We start from the raw sequence: 9,896 nt of genomic DNA on the forward strand, positions 1-9,896 counted from the left end.
AGTCATACATTTTAATAAGTTAGTTTAGGCAAAGCAAAATATTTTGAAAATACATATGTACCAATTCCTCTTCAGATTAATATATTATTGACACAGGGTAATCTTCACTCATAGTCTATAAGATCGTATTTAATTTTGTCTTATCCTTGCTTATGTGGTGGACATCTTTCTTAGTACTACCTGGTGTTAGCTGAATTATGAGGAATTCCTAGGTTAAAAAGTAAGATCTATATTTTAGTTCTATAAAACAGCCTTTATAGTTTATCCTCCATCTTTTCATGAGGCTTTTGTGTGCTACAAAAAGTGTCATGGGCATCCTAATATTCCTATGAGTCAGAGGCCCTTGTTGAAAGCTAGGACACTTTTTTGTTTCCTTCTGTTCTTTCTAGAGGTTGGCATTTACCTTTCTAAATATTGGGGTAAAATAAAATTTTGAAAAGAAGGAAAAATGATCATGACTGCAAAAGCACAGTATGGCACACTGCCGTCTTGAGTCACCTACTGTGCTTCCTGTCTGAATAAAGAAGCAGTTTGAATGTTTTGCCCCAACTACATTAAAGAAAATGCCTGTGTTGGGCACTATGGTAACAGCTGGATAGCAGCAGGAAGTTATTTAGCTTAACGGCAAATGCAGGTTTGCAAGGGTACAGTATAATATCCAGCAAATACATAGTTAGAAAAAAATTAGTGTTAATTTAATGTTATAAAAATGTATTTATTCTTGGTTTTCTAAATCAATACTACAGCTACCATTGAGGAGAGTTGGAAATGTAACAAATCAGAAGAAATAAAATGTCCAACAGCTCATTTCCTCTGTATTAGCCCACTCCATGAATTCGCGTGACAAGGCACAACTTTCTTATCTGCTCTGAGGGGTGAACAACTAGGTGCTTTACTTTTCTTCCCTAGACATGTAAGAATGACTGTTTGGAATAAAATGTCCTTTATTACTTGGCTTTTATGTCATGTTCATATAGGAATTAATTGCTCTAAATTCCTGAGGTTTTTTTTAATCACTCTGTTTGGCAATTGTTCCTGTTCTTTTTCTGGGGATATTTCCTAAATTCTCACACACAAGGAAAAGGGTACAAAGAAGGCATGCTTCCACATTTTCCAGATGATTTCCATTTGCTAAGTGCTGTTTAGGCAAGTAAGAATCCTAAATATTTCTCTAGTTCCAGCTGCTTCTATTCAGCTGGGCAACTGAAAGGAGAAACATTCTCAGATAGGGTTTTTTTCATAGCTAAACTTAGTGTCACTTCATCACCCTGGGCTATAAAACGTACCACATTTAATTAAGATTGGTGAATGTGGAGGAACGCATTGTTTGGGAAAGGTTTGCTTGTTTTCAGCTTGTGGAAAGCAGGGTTGTTTCAGTAAGAGTTGTTTGTTGTTTGCCTTTCTTACTCACTTTTCAACACAGGCAGGAGCCAACCTTAGCTTTAGGTTCCTTTTCCAAACCCTGTTGGCCTGGAAGTCTTCTGGTCAAGGTGTTGGAACCGTTGCATTCATCTTAACTTTTTGGTTCTGTGCATGTTCATGCACTTGCTGGTGAAGAATGGACGGCAGAAAGACTAGTTAAGCTCTTCCACATAATGCCTGTTAAGAAGGGGCTTTGTTTGTTAAAAATGGTGCTGGGAGCAATGCATGAAAAAGGAAAGACAAAAAGACCCCCCAAACCTCTGGTTCAGCAATGGCATTGAAAAACGGAGAAATCTACAAATACAGGAAAAAAGAGAATTGGTTTTTTAATCACAGAGTCACCAAATGGCGAAATGTTAGTGCAGAAGTGGAGATCAGCAAGTCAGTCACTGCTGGGATTTGTCTGAAGGATGGAGATGAGCTGTTCTAAGGGGCTTTGTTCCCAGGCTATGCTGGAACCGTTGCATGGATGATTCCTGTTTGCCTGCTCTGAAGAATGAAGGCACAATGAAAAACTAATACATGAATTAAGAAACATTTTGACTTTCAGTCCATACACCTTCCTAGCAAGTGCCTTATCAAGGTCAATTATTGGAATCTTGAGATAATAGTATGTGAACTGTGAAAATATGCAAAAAACTAGGAATTTTGCATGTTTTGTAAGCAGTGACAGTATCACTGGCAATGGAATTTAGACTCTTGCTGTGTTACTTGAGTCCACTAATGCAGAAAGGCAGAGTATAACTTGTAAAGCTGGTATTCCTGAACTCACAGCTCATCAGTCACTCGTGGTCACACAGCTGGATATTCTTCAGGATGCACCTCTATCATTACATCTCTTGGATTACACTCATCCCACAGAAAATTGTATTTGACTTACTCCGCTCTGATGACAAAACCCCTTTGCTAACTTCAGCCCATAATTAGCCTGCAGTCACGCATAGGAAGGGTCTGGTATAGCAGTTGTGCAGCAGTGGCTGTTCAGCGGCGGGAGATCCAGGCAGCCCATGCTGGTGTCCAAGCAGCTCCGCAGTGTGTGCTTACAGTTTGTGCTCCTGCCCCTCTCCTCTGGGATGTGTCCAGAGAAGCTACAGATGACTGGAGTGTCTGTGGAGGGTTGGCTGGGTGCTGGTGATGCAGGAAGTGTAGGGAGTCAAAGTTTGCGAACAGTCACTGTTTATCAGTGGGTGGGCAGTAGCTGCAGTCTGCCAGAGCTGATTTGCATGACTGTTAATGAACTGTGCAGGCGCCTACCCCATGGCATATGTGAGGAAAAAAATTTGAACACATAGGTGCCTCGTGCTGGTTTATTGTGAGAGGTGAGGGTATTAGTGCCTTGAGAAAATATGAAGGTTTGAAGGCAAAACCTAAATTTGATAAGTCAAACTCTTATCAACATGGTCCACACCCTTGTTTGGGTTGTGTATCCCAGATACCAGGTATGTTAGAATGAAAGTGTGTCTGTGGCTAATGATAATCATGTTGGAGAAAACCTGAGCCCCTACCTAAACTTGGGGCTTGCAGACTGTTAGGAGTCAAAAAAAGTTGTTTCTGAAACTGTCAGTCCTGATTCCTCGTTCTTAATCCCAACCTGGAAAGCAGTCTGGTGGCACTTTGTACATTGTTCTCTGTTCTGCTGCTGCTTCTCCTTCTGGTCCTTTGATTCTGAGCGAGTCCAAAGTTGGCACATACTTAATTAAACACACCAGACTGACTTTTGAAGGATATCTTTTTTAACCTTCTACTTAAGTGGCAATATAAAGCATTTAAGAACTACAGAAAAGTTTGCCCAGCTAAGATTTGGATGTCCATCTTGAGTTTCCCCCATATATAATATTTCTCAAACATCAATGGGATGTGAGGAAAATAAATGAATTCTCAAACATTATCAATGGGATGTGAGGAAAATAAATGACCAAAGTGATCAGGTAAAAGGGTCATGTTTGTTAATCATAGCATTCCTCTTGACTCCTCTCTGCTTCTTTTCTCCTGTCAGGATAACATGTGGAAGCAGGCAGGGAATAGGCAATCATTGCCACGAACTTGGCATTTTTCTACTTAATTATCTCACTGATTTACAATGTATAGAACCTGTGTGCCACCACTAATATTCCAGCACAAAGGAATTATGAATAGAAAACCCTGTTTGTGGCCATATGCCACATGCTTGCTAAGTCCAAAGTCCCAGCTCTAGATAATGATTTCTTGCATTAATCAGTTCAAACAGAATGAAAATAAATCACTAGTTGCATGTTTACCATTTTCCTCTTCATTTGGCATTTATCTTTGCTCTCCTGCTCAGTGAGTTGTGAAAGAAAGTAAACACTCTGTGTTTGTCCCTGATGTGACACCACATGCAAGTGAACTTAGAAGTAGTTTCAGCTAGCAGTATACCAAGACATCAAAAGAAAATTGGGTTTTCACATGCTTAAATGCTAACTGTTCCCCAGGGCATATATTATCATGTTCAGTACTGCCGCCATCACTTGATGCTTTTCATTTTAATGAGAAGGTATTTTATTGCATTGCCTGATCAGCAATGGATTTGGGAACTACAAGAAAGTTTGTCCTGCCTAAGATTTCATTGCTGAAATTGAAAAGGCTCATCATGTTTTTTCAACTTTTCCTATTTCTGTATTATGATGATACCTCTAATTAGCTCTAACTTCCCTTTGAACTTTGCCACTGCCTTCACTAAAATATGATGAGAATGATGTTTATCACCTGCCTGCAATGAAAGGAAACGAAGAATGTGCAGTAATAGTAAGTGCTGTGGATAAAGGGAATGGGTGTCATACTCTTTTGGAAGAGAGAATCAGTTTTGATTTTCTGTGGATCAGCATACAAATGCAAGGCTTTTCTATTCCCATCAAACGATTGCATCTCTTCTTCCAATGGCAGCAAGAGCATTGGATGTAATTCAAGGGAAAAACACAGCTTTCAGGCATCTGTTACTTATCAGTTACTCGATTTTCTATTGTCATATTCATGAGAAAATGCTCCTAGTTAAGAAACTGTTTTCTCAGTTTTCTGCATTTGATTTTCTTTTCCTGCTGCACCTCTAAAATTCCAGCTTTGGATTGCTGAGCTTTTACTCTGTTCATTAACCTGATAATAATGGACTGATTAATGAGTCTATATTAGTAGGAAATAAGAAATTATGTTAATTTCTTAGGGAATATATCAACAAACACAGTTTCCCATAAGAACTTCTGTGACTGATGACCCATTATTGACTAAACAGTTTGTGTCAAAGAACTGTTTGCTCAGACCAGTTTGTATTTATCTGACTCAAACAGCTTAGAACTGATGGAAAATTTTAACATGATTGTCTAAAGGAAGTTTCAAAAAGATTATATTTTTGCTATGGTCTGATTTTTCAGTTTTATATGATTTGTTATATTTTTCAGTCATAGACTTGTAGAATAATTCAAGTTGGAAAGGGTCTCAGGAGGCAATCTAATCCAACCTCCTGCAGGGGCATCCATGAGGTCAGATGGAGTTGCCCCGGGCTTTCTCCAGCCTGCTCATGAAGCCTTCCAAGGATGGGGATGGTTTGGCTGTTCTCATGGTTGAAAAGCTTTTGCTTACACCCACTCAGAATCTTTTGTTTCCATTTATGGACATTGTCCCTTGCCCTCCCACCACACACCACTGTGAAAAGCCTGCCTCTATCTTCTTAGGAGCGCCCTTATAATTACAGGAAGGTTGATGTTAGGTCCCCCTAAGTCATATCTTCTCCGGGCTGAACAAATCCTCCCTCTTTCCTTGGCCACCCCAGTCCATCCTGGTGGTCCAGGAGTGCTGACCTCGTCCCAGTTGATCAGGGTTTTTCTTGTACTGGGGTTCCTAAAACTGGATGCAGTATTGTAGATGTGGTCTAATGAGTGCTGAGTGAAGGGGGATAATGACTCCCCTTGGTCAGCAGGTCCTGTGGTCCTGTTCATACCATCCACTATGCTACTGGCCACCTTTCTGGCAGGATGCACTGCTGGTTCATGTCTACCAACATCCAGGTTCTTTTCTGCAGAGCTGCTTCCCAGGCTGCCAGTCCCTAGTGGTTATCATTGCAAGAGGTTATTCCATTCCAGATGCAGGAGTTTGCCTTTGTCCCTGTTGAATTTTATGAAGTTTTCTGTAATTTAATTAAAATTCTCCACATTACTCCAAAATATGTATTTAAAGATTTGGATTAGTAATTTAAAAAGAAATTTTTGTTTAATTGTAATAGAAATTTTAGAAGAAGGTACATTAATTTTATCTTGAAAATGTTACCAACTCCTCCTCCGGAAGGATGTTAAAAGATCATCTTTGCATGAAACAATTTGAAACATTTGGAAATTGTCCAGTTTGAAAATAGCCCAAGCTATGAAATGTTCATGTTTCACCAAAAAAAACAACCCCAAAACAAACCCCCAAAAACCTCCAAGGAGGAGGATATTGAAATCTCTTTCACTTAGCAGAAAATCCCCCCAAATCCACCTGTTGGGCTTCCCTAAGTCAGCCATATGCAGTGGTTGCAAGGTCCCCTTTATGCCCCCAAGTACTGCCCCTTAGTTAAGCAAATGTGCCTTTTCAAATGAGCTGCAGCCAAAACCACCATTCCCAGACACTTCAGATTCCTGAGTGGACTCATGTTTACTTTTTTAAATGACATTTTTCATGAACAGCAGTTTAAATCAACCCTATGTAATAATGTGTAAGGTAAGTTACTTCCCAGAGGAGAAGACACGAATACGATTCCGGTGTGCTGTGCAGTACTGGGCTTGGAAGAAGCGTGTAAACTACCACCATGTATGCTATATAGCATCTACTTTTCAGGCTAACTGGCTTGTTTCTTTACTTACTCATAGCATAAATTACATTAATTGAAAAATCACAATATGGTACATCATGCAGCAGGAGCACAGCACTACAAAAACCACATTGTGCACAGGCATATGTACGAGCACAGCAAACCACATTGTGCACAGGCATATGTACCCTTCTACACAGTAAGATGATTTTCCATATCCGTTGATTATAATTTAATGAAGCATATAAATCAGATTGAGAGAGGCATGTCTTTATCTCACTAAAAGTTATTTTCATATCTGTAAAATTTCATTTCCTTTTTTTTTTTCTTTGATTTATCTGAGAATAAAATACAAGACTCAGACAAAGATACTCAAAGTATGGAATTGCTCTGTGGTCAGTTAAATATATATAAGTCATAATGAAGTGAGCTACAAATCATTCCAAAAAAAAATCTGACAAGAAAGCTCAGTGAGGCTACATCTGTATAAAGTCAGTAAACTAAATCTTTTGTTTGATACAGACTACTCAACAAATTTTAGTAACAATTTTGTTCATTCCATTTCAAATGAAAGAGTGAATACAACAAATACAAACATTTGTCTACATCCAGTTTGTCTTGACGAAGACATTGCTTGAAATTTCAAAGTTTAATTACTCTCTCTAGCTCAATACCACCATTGTAAAATTCTATCTGCAATCAAAAGTACTTTGAAGTAATACAATTAGTTTTAATGCCATTGGGTCATCAAAGACATTGTTTTGGCTTTACAGTATGACTGTACTCTTTGGCTTAGAGTTCCACTGAGTGATGCAGAACTTCGTTCAAACTGAACTTTAAGTTCATTAAACTCAACAGAAAACAAAGAACTAGATTGCTTAGAAACTAAATGTTTTATGAGTATTACTGTCCTTATTGACGACGTTTTTCTTTTCTGTTATGTTTTCTTATCTTCTAGTTCTTCTAGTTGCTACAGCTTTTTGGGGTTGTTTTACCAAAGTTTTCAATTTAGACATCAAAACCTGTAAGTAGGTCACTGTAAAAACACCTTGTGACCTCTAAAAACAATCCGCTTCATTTGGAAAAATATCAAAATGTCAACAGAGCAATAGCCTTTGTGAAAATCATTGCTAATGAATGTATTAATAATGTGGTATGACAAGGATTTATAAGATTAGATATTCATGTTCACATGGCAGTGTTAAGGTGCAAACCTCTTACTGTGTCATATTATGCCAAAGATCCTTAAATAAATGATCTTGCTTTGGACTGATGTGAAATGAGTGTAGATTGATGTGACTTTCACTACTGCAATAGAGCTATTTCTCAGAGAGTAAAACATGTACAGTTATCATCTTGGCATTTTTAGGCAACCAAATTCTGTCTGGCTCACACAAATATTGCCTGTAATACTCAAGCCTTTCACATAGAGAATACAAATGAAAAAAAGAAAAATGGCATGTGCATACACTACAGAAGAGACAGGGAGATTTAGACTGTTTATTTCAGAGGTGTGCTTTAAAATTTCAGTCAGTGGTGTGTCTAAAGTGATTTGTTTCCATAGCACATTTCTTGAGCCTATCTCTGTTCACATTAAAGAACATCCCTGAAATACTTAAATAGTATTTTTGTAGCATTTCCCTGAAAAATGGTCTGCATTTTCAGTGTATTTTCTTGTTTAGAAATTATTTCATTTCTTTTTTTTACTTTTTACAGATACCGTGAAGATTTCAAATTGAGAGAAATGTCAAACCCCTGAGTTGTCCAACCCATTACCAGTGAGGGACTGGAAAAGTTATTTATTCTCATGAAAGAGTGAGGGCCATAGTAACCTCACCAGATGTCAGAAGTATGGAAACAAGTTTAAGGATACAATTACTTTTAAGAGCCACTGTAAAATATTTTTTTTATTATTTTTGCAGAACAAGTGTAAGTATTAGAACTACAAGACTTAAGTTAGATTGTAAGTTAAATAGATGACTTTACCTAAAGTTAGTCATGAGCATAATCACAGCTTTGCAGTATCAAATTACAAAAGGTTTATAGCACTGCAGCCAAATTGTTGTTTTCTTTAAGAGAAATATTAACAAGAACTTATCTATAATATATTCTCTGAGAATTTTTCAATATTCTCAAGGTATTTCAAAAGTCTCAGACCTTTTGAACTACTTTTCCTTTAGTTCAGGGAAATCTTTTGTTTATTTCTTATAGGTTTAGTGTCACCAGTAGGCTGCATCAGTAAATGTTACGTTTTATGTTGTGGGTCATTGTTTTTTGAACAAAGGCCAAGTAAGATGTGGACTTGCATCCTAAGTTATTGATTACTGAATATTCATTATGATTTTTTTCTAATCGACCAAAGGGAGTTTGTTACTATTTCATTACTTATAGTAATGGAAGTTACTGTAGTTACTTGTAATGATTAGAAGCTCTAAATCAAATTGGGGTCTTGGTAGATGCTGGACAACATAAAGTGAGAAACAATCCTGATCCAAAAGGGCTTTCAGTCGAAGGCCTGGAATCTGCAAACAATCTGGCGTGTTGTATAATTAGACTGCTGCTCCTGAAAATGTCCCATCTGCTACAAGTCTTGGGAGATGTATGATTTGAAAAAAGTAAGTTGCTATTGATTATGTGCACAATGGGGAAACCCGGAAAGTTTGAGAACATTGCTGTAGTAGCTGACGTTTCTTGAGGACAGCGGGAAGCAGGTCCCCTCTGTAAAGCCAAGTATCTTGGCTACATTAAAATTTGTTGGATCAATCATGAGGGCACCTGAGTTTCTAAAAAAGAGAAAAAAGGTTAATGGAATATTTTAATGCTGCATAAAAACCATTTTAGTCTTGAAAATTATTAGGTGATTTTGGCTTCAACTACCAAAGAAAATAGCCTGAGGTTTCTGTCTGATTTGGAAAATTCTAGTCCAAATACATGAAATCTGTAATAGCTGCTGAGAATACAACCTGAAGGAAAATAAAAAAGGCCAGTCCCTGGCAAACTTATTAGTAAGTAGCACTGCCTTCTTTACTTTAACATCCCTACGATTTATGAGCAAAGATTAAGAAAGAATTATAATACAGCCGAAGCTGTACTGAGAGGCATCGCTGGTAGGCATCTCACATCTTCTGTGAGTACTTGGAACATCAGTGTCTGGTAGATCATTTCTCAATTCCCTTATGCAGCCAGTTAACGGAAGTCTATAAATTTCAGAATAGATAACTGTGCTGTCATGCAATCTTTCAGCCAAGGTGGTTCTTAAGAACCACACCTTATTTACGTCAAACTTGTGACTTTATTAGTATCGATCTTGTCAGTTGGCTGGTGACAGCGTCCATGAGACTTCGCGATGCCCCACAGGCTGCAGACCATCCTGGGAGCTCCCATCCCCATTACGCTGCCCTGCGTTTAACAGATTTAAGTCATAACAAGCCGCAGTTGCGGGGACAAGGGGTGAGAGCAAGGAGAGTGCTGGGATTAGCATGGTCCAGACCAGAAACCGTCTGGAAAAGATAGTGTGCAATGAAGGGGGCTGTTCAGGATGCTGAGGGAGGAGAGGAAGCCTCTGGCCTGGAGGGCAGAGGGAGCTGAGGCACTGAGGGGACGGGGAAGGGGAAGGAGATGAGGCGGGGGGCTGAGGCGGCTGAAGGGGGGCTGAGGCGGGCTGAGGCGGCTGAAGGGG

Source organism: Charadrius vociferus, unplaced genomic scaffold (genome assembly GCF_000708025.1).
Source record: "Charadrius vociferus isolate BGI_N301 unplaced genomic scaffold, ASM70802v2 scaffold7, whole genome shotgun sequence".
Lineage (NCBI taxonomy): Eukaryota > Metazoa > Chordata > Aves > Charadriiformes > Charadriidae > Charadrius > Charadrius vociferus.